General features: G+C 39.1%; 1 non-coding gene across 1 annotated transcript; it reads left to right on the top strand.

Moving 5' to 3' along the window:
• The first annotated feature begins 5,387 nt into the window (after window positions 1–5,387).
• LOC130020193 (U6atac minor spliceosomal RNA) lies at window positions 5,388–5,510 on the top strand. Its single transcript, XR_008791968.1, has one exon. It is a non-coding gene; the product is annotated as a U6atac minor spliceosomal RNA (small nuclear RNA).
• The last annotated feature ends 8,122 nt before the right edge of the window (window positions 5,511–13,632 follow it).

Here is a 13,632-nt window from a genome sequence, read left to right as displayed (position 1 = left end):
AGGTCTGCTGTAAATCTAAGGGGTGTTCCTCTGAACTGATTTCCTTCTTTGACCTTGCTGCTTGTAGTATTGTGTCTCTGTCCATAGCATCCATCATTCTGACTATGATATGCCTTGGAGTGTTTTTATTAGGGTCTCTTTTTGCTGGCACCCTTCTCGCTCCTTGGATCTGTATGTCTTCATTCTTTAACTCTGGGGACTTTTCGGCAATGACTTCTTTGACTGTGGCTTTTTCATTGGGATTGCCTCCTTGCTCTTCTGGTACTCCAATGATTCTAATTTTTTTCCTCTTGGCGTCATCCCCTAGGTCTCTGATTCTCTTAAGAGCCATTTTGAGATCTTTTTCCATTGCTTGTTTTTCCCTATGGGATTTCTGTTGTTCATCTTCAAGCTCACTGATCCTCTCTTCAGCTGCACTTATCCTATTGCTAAGGGCACTTACTTAGTTTTTAATTACATCTACCGAGTCCTTTATCTGTGACGCTTCATTCTGTAGATTTTTTGTTTCTGCTCTCATTTCTTCCTGTATTTTCTCGACTAACCTTTCTATTGTTTCTTTCACTTCTTTTAGTTTTCTGGCTATCTCTTCCATTGATTCTTTGAGTAGGTCCTTGAACATCCTCTGCATTTCTCCTAGAGTTCTTTATCGGAGAGAGCATATTTGTATGTGACCCCGGTTGAGGGTTCGGGAATCTTTTCTTCGTCTTCACCTTGTACTGGAGATTTGGGTTGTTTTCTTCATGTTGTTTTGTTTGTCTAGTGGTAAACCCCTGGAATTCACCAGCACTGTTCACTCTTATTGTGGGAAAGATTTCTGGATAAGGCCGATCGCTGGTGGACACCCTTCTCTCTTTCTAGGGTCTGAACATCTTTTCTGTCATTTTTTTCTCTTGCTGATGACGGGCATCTAGTGAAGGTTTGTAGGAGGTATTCTATACAGATTCTATTGCGTATTGGTCTTTTGTTAGACTTGGAGTAGGCCAGTGGATTATTATTGTATTGTAGTGTAAGTGGCCTGAATTTTTTCCCCACAGAATTAGATGGCAAGGGTTGGGGTGAGGGTCCAGAGTGCTCGGGGTGGGAAATATAACTGCGGCTGCATAAGCGTTTGCAGCTCTGGAGAAGGCCACGCCCACTTTGGGAGGCCACGCCCACTTTCAATGGATACCACACCCTTATAGTAATGACCACGCCCCCAGCCAGTCAAGATGCTAGTCCACAGACCTGTGGGGGGTGGGGAAGGGAGACAGCAATTACACGGACCTGTGCTCCCTGAGGATGTGGCTCAGGCTGCTGGAGGGTCCCCTGCCCAGGGCCAGCAGTGGTGGCTGGGTTTCTGGGTCCCGAGTTGGGGTGGGGAGTGCACGCCAGCAGTACCTGTTGTGTGTAGGGGGGTGATTACATAAACCTGCACTCCCTGCGGAAGTGGCTCAGGCTGCTGGAGGGGCCCCTACGCAGGGCCCGCGGTGGCAGCTGGATTTCAGCTCTGTACCATTTCTAATGGTACAGTACAAATAATTCAAAATTATTCATAAAGAAAGTAATTCAAGATCAATCAGTATAAGTATATAGGAAGGATTTTCACATTAAAACAATATTTAGACAATGTTCATCATGTTCTTCAGAAGTAGGAATGATTTATAAAGTTTGACTTATCTAAGATCTTAGAACACTTTTTTTTAATATGACATCAAGAAAGACCATCAAATGAACTCAGAATACCTCTGCAACAACTTCTCTTTTTTAAAATTTTTTATTAGTGAATCACCGTGAGGTACAGTTACAGCCTTACAAACTTTTGTGCTTGCATTTGAGTCATCCCTTCACCAGCACCCATTTTCCACCACCAATGGTCCCAGAATCCCTCCCACCATCCCCACCCTGTCCCCTCCATGCCACCCTACCTCTGTGGCAGGACATTTCCTTTTACACACTCTCTCTCTCTCTCTCTCTCTCTCTCTCTCTCTCTCTCTCTCTCTCTCTTTTCCCTCCTTTTGGGTGTTGTGGTTTCTGCAACAACTTCTTATCCGTATGTTTAATGAACCTGAAAAGTTAGTCTGTGTTCTATGAATACATCTCAATAGCAAGGATTTTTGAAGGGGACACAAAAGTTCTTCCCTTTTTCCACTAGCCAGAGCATTTCCTTGCCTCAGATCAATTGCATACACAGCTATATTACTCAAATGACCTTCAGGTGTAGAACTAGAGTTACCATTAAAATCTGAGGTTACTAAAAGCAGTGCAGTTCCTACTGTTACAGATCCCTAATATTGTCCCTTAAATTAGCTAATCACTTTTACAGTTTCTCTGTATTATTGTCCTCTGATATAACTCTCACTGTAAAAATATTATTATACTTAAAAATGAGGAAGAAACTCATAATGTAAAAATTGATATTTGAGATATTGTTGTAGCTAATTAAATCTAGTCCATGTTCTTGATAAGCCTTATCTTAAAATAGATGCAATCTATCTCTACAATAACAAATCCAGACTTATTTTAATCTCATCTGATATCAAATTCCAAATGAAACCAAGTCGAACAAATATATGATCTTCCCTTGAGCATGATAACTGCTTCTAGGTATTCATTAAGCTTTAGAAATCCATATAAAATTTGGGGAGGGTGTTTGCTTACATTATAGTTCTCAGGGGTTATAGCTAGATCTGTACTCAGGAATCACTCCTGGTGGTGCTCAGGGGACCATATGGGATTCTGAGAATCAAACTTGGTTGGCCATATACAAGGTAAGAGTCTTATCCTCTGTACTATCTCCTCAGCCCTAATTTTCATCTTTTTTTCTCATGTATTTCTTTAAAAATTGAATTAAATTATATAAATATATATGTATATATATGTATACATATATATATATATATATATTGCTGGAGCAATATCACAGCAGGTAGTAGGGCATTTGCTTTGCACACAGCTGACTGGGTTTGATTCCTCCGTCCCTGTCAGAGAGCTCTGCAAGCTACTGAGAGTATCCCATCCACATGCCAGAGCCTGGCAAGCTCCCTGTGGTGTATTCAATATGCCAAAAACAGTGACAACAAGTCTCACAATGGAGACGTTACTGGTGCCCACTCGAGCAAATCAATGAACAATAGGATGACAGTGGTATATATAAATATATATATATATTTGATATGTACACAAAGGTATTGATCCAACATAGAAGTATTGCATATACAAAATATAGACTTCGTTAATTATGAATGGAATACTATAGAAGGTAGTAAAAATATCAGATTATTATGTTAAGTCATTTGGTATGTCTAAAAATTTTGCAAAATCCGACCTGTGGACACAATTTGCCTCCGGATGCCATCTTAAAACACCAACAGCCCTGGCCCAGAGACTCCCAATTGAATCCCAAAGTAGATTAGTGCCATACAGAAATATCTCTGGAACTCAACCATTTACAATCTAGAAATTTACATTTACAATCATGCCCGCATGAGCTCTCATGATATTCGAAATGAGCTATGGAAAATATATTACCTAATGTCTGCCCGTTGCAGTAGTCTTGAATGGTGGTGGGAAAATTCAAGCAAAATTAATGCCCCAAATTAGAGAGAGAATATTGGGGAAATTGTCTGCCATAGAGGCAGGGTGAGGATTGCGATGTGTATGTGTGTGAGGGGGGGTGATACTTGGGACAATGGTGGTAGAAAATGTGCACTGGTGGAGGTATAGGTGTTTCACCATTGTATGGCTGAATCTCAAATGGTGATACAATAAAATAAAAAAGTAATGTGAAGTTTATGCCCAATTCAATCAGCTTAATCAATAGATGAACACATAGGAGTACTCCTACATTATTTAATAATAATAATAATAATAGTAATAATAATAAACTGCACTGTCCTCCCGCTGTTCATTGATTTGCTTGAGCGGGCCCAGTAACGTCTCCATTGTGAGACTCATTGTTATTGTGTTTGGCATATCATATATGTCACGGGTAGCTTGCCAAGCTTTGCCGTGAGGGCAAGATACTATTGATAGCTTGCCGGGCTCTCCGAGAGGGGTGGAGGAATCGAACAGGGGTCGGCCATGTTGTCCGCTTGCAAGGCAAACGCCCTACCTGCTGTGCTATTGCTCTAGCCCAATAATAATAAAATAAAATAAAAAATTAAACCTGTGGAGATATTTTGAGATTTCACCACATAGTTATGCAAATCCCTGACCACTAAGTCTAAAATTTACTTGGAGCAAAAGTGTTCAATCAAAGAAGAACTTATCTAACACAGACATGGATGAGTAATTTGCCAAATGGCCTTATACCATGAAAAAATCCTTAAAATACAATCAAAAACTGTTGGACAAATAACTATAACCTTAATATTCTAGATGTATTCCGCCGGATATCTCAAACAAAAATAGAAGTGACAAGAAGAGACTAATAGAACAATATCTAATAGCAATTATGACTTGCTTATAGCCTTTACAATGATGGAAAAACAGGGAAAATAATTATTTGATAGACACTACTGTACAAAGAATTTTTTAGCACTCCTAAATGTATTTTATATTCCTGCCTCTAAATCTGAACTATAAGCATGCATCAGTGAATTTATGTAAGTTAACTCTATAAATCAGTATTAGTTACCTGTTATCAAAGTCATAGCATTCAGTGTATTAACAAACTGTAAAAATTCTTATGCTATTCTGATTTACTTATTCAGAGAAGAAATGACACATATTTTTCTATGAAAGTTAGCTTAAAATGATACAGGGAATTGGACATTACACAAAACTTGATTTTGTTTATTATGCCCAATAACAAGGAAAAGAAGGAAGAATAAGTGGAATGTTAAAACAAATTAGTTTTTTGACAAACAAACTTCTTATCTGATGCTTCTAGTTTTTTTTCTTGGCTATCTTGACTCTACTTCTGGCTGCTTTCCTCTTTCAGAACTTGTTGCCAGTAGTTCAGGCAATAAAAATAATCTGTGCTCGATACTAAATTGAACCTTTTATATTTTGATCTAAATCCTATGAAAAATGTATTTAGGTGTAGTTATGAGCATTCTTCTAGTAAGAAATATAGGCTACCTTAACCATCTAGATATCAAATCATCCCTTATATGACTGAGATATTCTTGATCAGAAATAGATTGCTTTTTATCTTTAATGTAAAATATCTCATGGGACTCTCTTAATTAACAGTTAGATTAAACAACATTTATCTTTGGATGAGCACTTAGCAACTGAAGTGGCCTCAACCATACTCAAACGACTAGAATTAGTAAGATACAATCATTAAGTATCTTAATTAGAAAACTCAGAGAAGCACTTATCACATGAAAGTTGACTGTTAACCCAACAGTCATGGAAAAGAAAATGACTCAATAATTATGTATATAATGTCTACTTAAGGATATCAGTATAAAAGGAGAGAAGGTTAGCACTCCCCTTGACAAGGATGGAAGAGGCTTCGGCCTGCAACACGCATACGGTTAAGGCACTGCCACCTACTTCGTGGCATCTAAAAAAAGAATACTTTTAGTATTCTCAGAAAAAGTGATTGTCACATCATGTTTTTCATAAATATTTTATTTAACCTGCAGCCAATCAGAGTTTTAGGTTTAACCTATGCATTATCATGAACTCTTTTTCATAGATCTGAAAATAACAGTAACAATATAGTTATAGTTGTTGTTTATTTGTTTGTGGGCCATGACTGGCACTGCTCAGGACTTATTCCTGGCTGTGTCAGGGACTACTTCTGGTGGGACTCAGGGGACCAAATGGGTTACAGGGAGTCAAACTTTGTCATCTGAGTGCACGACAAGCATTTTAAGTCATGTACTATCTCCCCATTCCACAGTGTATATTTTTTATTTTTACATTACTACAAAGAATGCAAACAAACAAACACTGTCCTCCCGTTGTTCATCGATTTGCTCGAGGTGGCCCAGTAACATTTCCATTTTGAGACTTGATGTTACTGTGTTTGGCATATTGAATACATCACGGGTAGCTTGCCAGGCTTTGCTGTGTGTACGAGATACCCTCGGTAGCTTGCCTGGCTCTCTGAGAGGGTTGGAGGAATCGAACCTGGCTCAATCAGGCTGACTGCATGCAAGGCAAATGCTCTACTGCTGTGCTATCGGTCCTGCTATTTCTTGTTTGAGCTTATTTATGATTTGATATTTTCTTTACATCAAAGAAGAAATAATTCATGGTTTAATGAGACAATAGGTTGAAAAACAACTCTATTCAGCAGCAAGCTAGCAGGTTGGAATATGGCAGCCTCATGTCACAAAAAAAATATTTTGCCTGAATGATTACAAGAAAAAAACATTTTATATAGGAACACAGAATACCTCTTTTTAAAAAAGGCAGATTTGGAACACTCCAGGGTGTCAAGTTGGGCAGTATGTGTGTCCTCTGAGGCACACTCCATTTCATCTCCAATCTAGACAAGATTTCTGATCAAAGATTCTCTTCCTTGGTTTGGTGAGATAACTCAAAGGGCTAGAGCATATAGTTTGCATCCAGAGTCTTAATCTTGGGCCTCACAGACCTCCCAAGCTCTCCAGGGCAGGGTTGTGAAAAGATTTGAAAGCACAGAGAAGGAGTAGACCTTGAGTGTTGCTTATGTTACCTTAAAACCACCCCCAGCAAAACATAATCTTCCTTCAGACTCTAAGGGGAAGAACCAGGTAAGGGAAGCGGTATATGTATTTTCAACTGCCTTATTCAATTTGCTGGCTTTTAACATTGAAATAACTCCTACTTAGTTTGGGTAAATTTTTGTGTTCATTAATTAAATATTGCTTAAATTTCTAATTGGATACTCTAGTCACAGTTTAAAATAAATATAAAAATTTACATCAACCTAGATATTTTGTTTTTCATGAAAAGAATACACATTAGCTGGTTTATAATGAATTAGGCATCTCAATGTAAGGCTTACTCTGTAATAATTAATGCATCATTTTAAATGATACTGTAGATACCAAACATGAGTTTTTTTTTTTTTTTGTAGGAGTACTGCTATTTATTCAGCCACTGATTAGCTGATTGAATTGTGCATGAACTCCACCTTACTTTTTTTTTTCTTTTTCCATTTTTTATAATTTTATTTATTGAATCACCGTGAGAGCAGTTACAAAGCTTTTGGGTCTAAGTCTCAGTCATACAATGAAACACACGTACCTTCACCAGTGCCCGTTCTCCACTACCAAAAATTCCAGTATACCCCCATCCCAAACCCTCCCCCTGCCTGTGGGGCAGATGATTTCTACATTACTCTCTCTCTACTTTGATCACATTCACTATTTCGACACCAGACCCACCATTATTTAAGATTTTACCCCAACACTCAGATGTGCTAAAAAGGCAACAGTAGACAATTTGTGTTCTATTGCTGGTTATGAATAACATATGATGTCGTGTGGCTGCAGTAGGGCCATGTGGTTTTGAAGTTCTGAAATTTTAACACTTAAATATGGAGGGATTTCTGTCAAAAGTCACTGGGTTTAGAGATCTGCTCCTGAGTCTCTGGGATCAAGGCCGTTGAGCAGCTTGATGAGGAGCCAGAGAGGCCATTCGTGGGTGATGACTTGGGGTCTCGTTAGGGTGGGGAGGACAGGCCTGGTTCCACCTCCCCCCCCATCCCGTGAGACCCAACAAGTTTCGTCACTGCGGGCCCAAGCCTGACTGTCCAATGGCCTCTGGAGGATGACAGCCACCAAGTCGCCAAGAGGGAGCAGGCGGAGGGACAGCACCCATTCCCCCTGGGGTGGCCCGGTGACAGTAACCTACTGCGGGGTCCGGACACATTTCTGACAAAAGCCGCTGGGTTTCGAGATTTGTTTCTGAGTCTCTGGGATCAAGGCCGTTGAGCAACTTGATGAGCAGCCAGAGAGGCCGTTTGTGGGCGATGACTTGGGGTCTCGTTAGGGTGGGGAGGACAGACCCGGCTCCACCTCCCACCCCATCCCGTGAGACCCAACAAGTTTCGTCACTGCGGGCCCAAGCCTGACTGTCCAATGGCCTCTGGAGGATGACAGCCACCAAGTCGCCAAGAGGGAGCAGGCGGAGGGACAACACCCTTTCCTCCCTGGGGTGGCCCGGCGACAGTAACATACTGTGGAGTCCAGATGCATTTCTGCCAAACGCCACTGGGTTTTGAGATTTGTTTCTGAGTCTCTGGGATCATGGCCGTTAAGCAGCTTGATCAGGAGCCAGAGAGGCCATTCGTGGGCAATGACTTGGGGTCTCATTGGGGTGGGGAGGACAAGCCCGGCTCCACCCTCATCCCATGAGGCCCTGTGTGTCTCGTCACTGGGGGCCCAAATGTGACTATCCAGTGGCCTCAGACGGATAGCGGCCACTGGGCCACCAGGGGGAGTAGGCCAAGGCACGAAACCTATTCCCACCTGGGTTGGCCCAGCACCAGTAGCCTACTGCAGAGACCAGACGCATTTCTACCTAAAGCCACTGGGTTCTGAGATTCGTTTCTGAGTCTCTGGGATCATGTCCATTAAGCAGTTCAATCAGGAACCAGAGAGGCCATGCCTCCAATTATATAGCTGAGCTGGAGGTGGTTTGTGGGTGTGTCTCCCACATACCTAACTTTTGGCCGTTTACTTTCTTGGCAAACTTTTCCCCAAGTTTTTGGGGTCTGGCCAAAGGCACAGCAGCAATTTTGGGGTATCTGGAAGTCTGAAGGCGCCATGAGGCTGCTGATGCACTCGCCTCACAGGTACAGATTGACCTGCTGGTGGCACCAAACCCCCCAAACATGAGTTTTTAAAAACATTTTTGGTTTGGTTGTCCATCTCTTTGATAATTCAGATATAGTAATGTAAAGTCCCCATCCCCACTAAGAATGCTGAGGAAACTAGGATGTCACCTGAGGGTCAAGCATTTATGAAGACTTATGGCAGAGCATTTCCACAGAAGTATTCTTCCAGAATTTGTTTTATTGACTCTACTTTCCTTCCCAGATATTCCACTTGGAAAAATATGTTTCAGCTTATAAAGGAGCCATCATGTCTAGACTTTTCGGCAGTAGACTAGAAAACTATATAACTGTTATCTAGTTTATAACAGTCTTGTAACTGTTTTTTGGCTATGCTATCTCTATATATAATACAGAATTTCTACCTGAAAATAAATGGTGATATATCTCCTACATTAACAACATCCTTATCAATGTACAAGTACAAGACACTGAAGCAAAACAAATATATCTCAAAGTATTTCATTGAACTAAGAAAAGAAGATTAAGAATAATGGAAGGGTGACATAGCCATAGTTAGGAAGGAGCTGAGAAATAGAAACCAGTTATATATATATATATATGTATATATATATATATATCTCCCACAAAAACCCAAAAATCTAAATAGAAGATTCCTCAACTAGTTAATCTTAATTATTTATAACAGAAAGTCATCAATTAGCATGCTTGAAAATCATTGAGTGTTGGCAACTGATTTACTATAGGACTGAAACAACAAAAAAAACACTTTGTCAGATCTTACAGTAGACTAGAGGACATTCATGTTCCAACTGAAAATTTCCCAGTGCTCAACAAAAGAGTAGAAAGTATGAAAGCTGAAATTAGCCTGAATGCAGAGTTTACATGGAATCTGGAGAATGCAGTTGATATCAAAATAGAAACGCACTTTGGGAATCAGGTAAAATCAGCCTTAAAAGATAGGTTTCTTAAGAATTTCCAACATGAAATTTATTATGCTGAAATAGTGATCAAGCAAGTTGGTTTGTTTCCAAGGAACAACTGGAAACATCTGGGAATGTTTTATTTACATGAGATCACATAAAGATTCAGGTAGGGTTTCCTTGATATTCTAAAGTCGATTATTTTTCCTTTGCTCTATTATTATCCCAGAAAGTGAGTTATGTACTACTGAAACTCATCAGTAAAATAAGAGGGAGTGGTTAAAATCCTCCAATGAAAAGAATATCCCTAAATAGATTATTCATACAAGAATATCAATAGACTTGAGGATGAGAAACTTTATCTTTGTTCAACAACATAGGTTGCCAGAATGGGTCAAATCTGTCCCCTGAATGTTTCCTTTCTCTAAAAAATCAGCAATGAACTCTTTTTCATTAAAAATGTTTTATTCTTAGGCAGGAACAATAGTACAGAGGTTAGGGTATTTGCCTTGCATTTTGCCAATTCAGATTCTATCCCCAAAACATACAGTCCCTGGAACCCTACCAGGAGTGTTTCCTGAGCACAGAAGCAGGAGTAAGCCCCAAACGAAACGCGGTGTGGCCCCAAATCAAAACAAACACTTTGTAATTCTTAATATTGAAAATTTCAGAGACTTTTTATAACTTTTCCTAAATTTAGGGCATTAGATTCATAATTATGTTTCCCAAGTGCTAATGAGAAAGAATGAATGATTTGAAGCAGGATGAATGGAATTGGTATGATCTAGAAAACCAGCTAAAGTTTTATTGAAATGTGATTGCCACATATTTTTGCACTAAGTGAAAGCCTATTTAATTAAAATGTTCAAAATTATAATAACAAAAACTTAAATGATCTGTTTGATTCCTATTTTCTATCCATTGTTTTGGTATTTTGTAATCATTTTATTTGTTGAATATTCAACTATGTTCTCTCTAAAACTATAGAGATGTGAGATGAGAAACCATCAAAGTTCATTTACCTGCATTTTGCATCTCAACAATGTCATAAAAAAAACATACCAATTGCTTCATTTATAATCCATTTATTTTCACTACACTCGATAGTCAAAACTGTATTTGTTTACCAGGGTTAACTTCCTCAAACAATTTGAGTATAATTGAAGTAGGTTCTCATATGTAAACAGCACTATAAATGGTTGTCTTAGGAAACAACTTAAAGGATATTCATCACTTGAATAATAATAAGACAAAAGTTACATACTTTTAATATTTCCTAAGTTAGTGAAAACACTGCAGAAATCAAAGTTCTGGTCACATATGTTTTATCACTGTTTACATAAGAATCTCAGCAGGAAAGTTCAACATAGTCTCAGAAAAGTTTTAACTTCATTAAAAGAAAGTTTTAACCCAGTCAGAAGTTGGTTTTGTATCTCATTGCTCCCATTAGGCATAGAAAATAAAACAGTAAAATAGAAGTACGGTAAAATAAAACCACATGAAAGAAGTTAAATTTTTCTACTTGATTAATTGTTCTTCAGAGATTTTTTTGTTGTTGTTGCTCTTTGGGTCACACCCAGTGATGGACAGGGGTTCCTCCTGGCTCTGCACTCAGGACACTCAGGAATTACCCCTGGCAGTGCTCAGGGGAACCATATGGTATGGGATGCTGGGAATCGAACCCAGGTCAGCCATGTGCAAGGCAAATGCCCTACCTGTTGTGCTATTGCTCCAGCCCCAAGGTTTTTGTTTTTCTTTTTATTTAATTGCCTTTTGGCTTTGGTAAACTGATGAGTTAGCCACAACTTTTGGAAGAGCAAACATAAAATTAGTTACTATTTTAAAAATAAGAATGTACAAAAGAGATAAGGGCTTTATGAATGTTTTATAATTAAAATAAAATTTTATTTTAAAAGCGTGCATTAGAGTTATGCACTCAAATATGTTCTATTTTTGACAATAGAACTAAAACAGTACCTCTGCTTACTTAAAGCATGTCCATTTGTGTCAGCTTAGTATTCTTTATGTAGCTTTTTCATGCATTTTTGAAGGAAAGATGAACTGCGTGAACTTTCAACAGGCACTCAGAAAGAGAGACACATCATCATGAACGAGTGTCCTTTGGATCCCTCTCAGTGTATTCCAGCCTCCTGGCTTTCCCCTCAGTGGATGATTTCAGTTGAGAGGGAATCTCTATTTCTGATTTTATCAAATGTTTCAAATTTGCAATAAGTCAAATCATGTAAAAGTTTGTTAATCCTCCCAGCCCAAATGCTGCCCCCTGCTGAAATGATCAGACTTTTCAACTATGGTCATTTCAACTCTGTACTTGACACATAGAAACAAACAAACAAACACTGTCCTGTTGTTCATTGATTTGTTCAAGCAGGTCCAGGAACATCTCCATTTTTCTGAGACTTGTTGTTACTGTGTTTTGCATATCAAATACGTCATGGGTAGCTTGCCAGGCTTTGCCTTGGAGGGCGAGATATTCTCAGTAGATTGCTGGGCTCTCCGAGAGGGGCAGAGGAATCGAACTCAGCTCGGTTGGGTTGGCTTTGCGCAAGGCATAGGCCCTACCACTGTGCTATCACTCCACAGCGGGTAGGGCATTTGCCTTGCATGCAGCCAACATGACACACACAAATTTGTAAAAAAGAAAGAAAGCAAAAACATTCTACTTTGTTGTTTACTTTATACACATTACACACACCTACACATACACACAGTCACATAAAAGTTGCTATACAAATGCTTCACAATACATCTCTGATTGCTTTTCTTTCTCAGTAAAATTTTCATTATCTCTTTACAGGTTCCTCTTTCTTTCTTTCTTTCTTTCTTTCTTTCTTTCTTTCTTTCTTTCTTTCTTTCTTTTTTACAAACTATTGGCATTGTCACCATTCTTTCATGACATTCATTTCCTGTTTCACCGAACTAGATGGATACTTCTGGGAACATAGCAGTACTACAATGGGGTAGGGCACTTACCTTGTACATGGCCAACTTGGGACCAGCACCGTTTATGGTTCCCCAAGGCCACAGAAGTGATCCCTGAGCACAGAGCCAGGAGGAATTTCTGAACACCACCAGGTGTGGCACAAACAAACAGAATATATAATGGATGCTTCCAGAAGGAATCATGCTTTTCTAGTCATTTTTCCTAGAACAAACTTGCTCACAGTATGCTCTTAATGTTGAATGAACCAAGAGATAAAATAATAATAGCAAAGAGATATACATGTTTACTCTATACAACCCCTTGCCTTATGTTCTCTATATAAGACTGAATTGTTCTTCTAAGAACTGTATTAGAACGTGAGGCATTCCCCATAGTTAGTGCGTGCTGCAGCTGAAAATGGACATCAGACACTCTGATTGCAGTCTATGCAGTCTTTTTTTTTTTTTTTTGCTTTTTTTTTCCATTAATAACCTTACTAAAGTGCTTTTTGGTGATCTTGAAGCACTCACTCTTGGGACTCATCTTTGTACCATAGTGCCTTGCTACTAGGGCAGGTGATAGAGGCCTACTGGAAGGATCATGAGGCAGGAAGCACCTCTCCCAAGCTCATTCTCTGAAAACTTAATCATCTCAGAGTGATGTGAGTTTGAAGTGAATTTTAGCAGCTTCCCTAAAAGTGCATTTGTATCACTTTGAACTGGAAGTTGTTAGTCTTGGTGGAGTGTTTCTTCAGAAGACATGTGACATGAAAGAAGTTGTTTACTTCTGTTTTATATTCAGTTTTACAGCAAATATTATAAAAAAAAGATAGTTTAGAACAATACACATCAATGAATAAATAAATATGTGTTAAAGAGAAACAGAGAGAGAGATAACAGGGAGATAGGAAGTGAGTGGGGGGGAGAGACACTGGTGGTCTTCAACCACTGTCCATAGACCAATCCTGGCCTGTAGTTATAGAAGGTTTGTTGACCACTGTTTTTACACATTGGTTATAGCTGTTGGTGCACTGCAATGCAGGACAA

The sequence above is a fragment of the Sorex fumeus genome, unplaced genomic scaffold, assembly GCF_029834395.1.
Source record: "Sorex fumeus unplaced genomic scaffold, SorFum_2.1 ptg000010l, whole genome shotgun sequence".
In the NCBI taxonomy this organism is placed as follows: domain Eukaryota; kingdom Metazoa; phylum Chordata; class Mammalia; order Eulipotyphla; family Soricidae; genus Sorex; species Sorex fumeus.
Note: the sequence above shows the minus strand (reverse complement) of the source record. Positions and strands in the feature narration are given on the sequence as shown.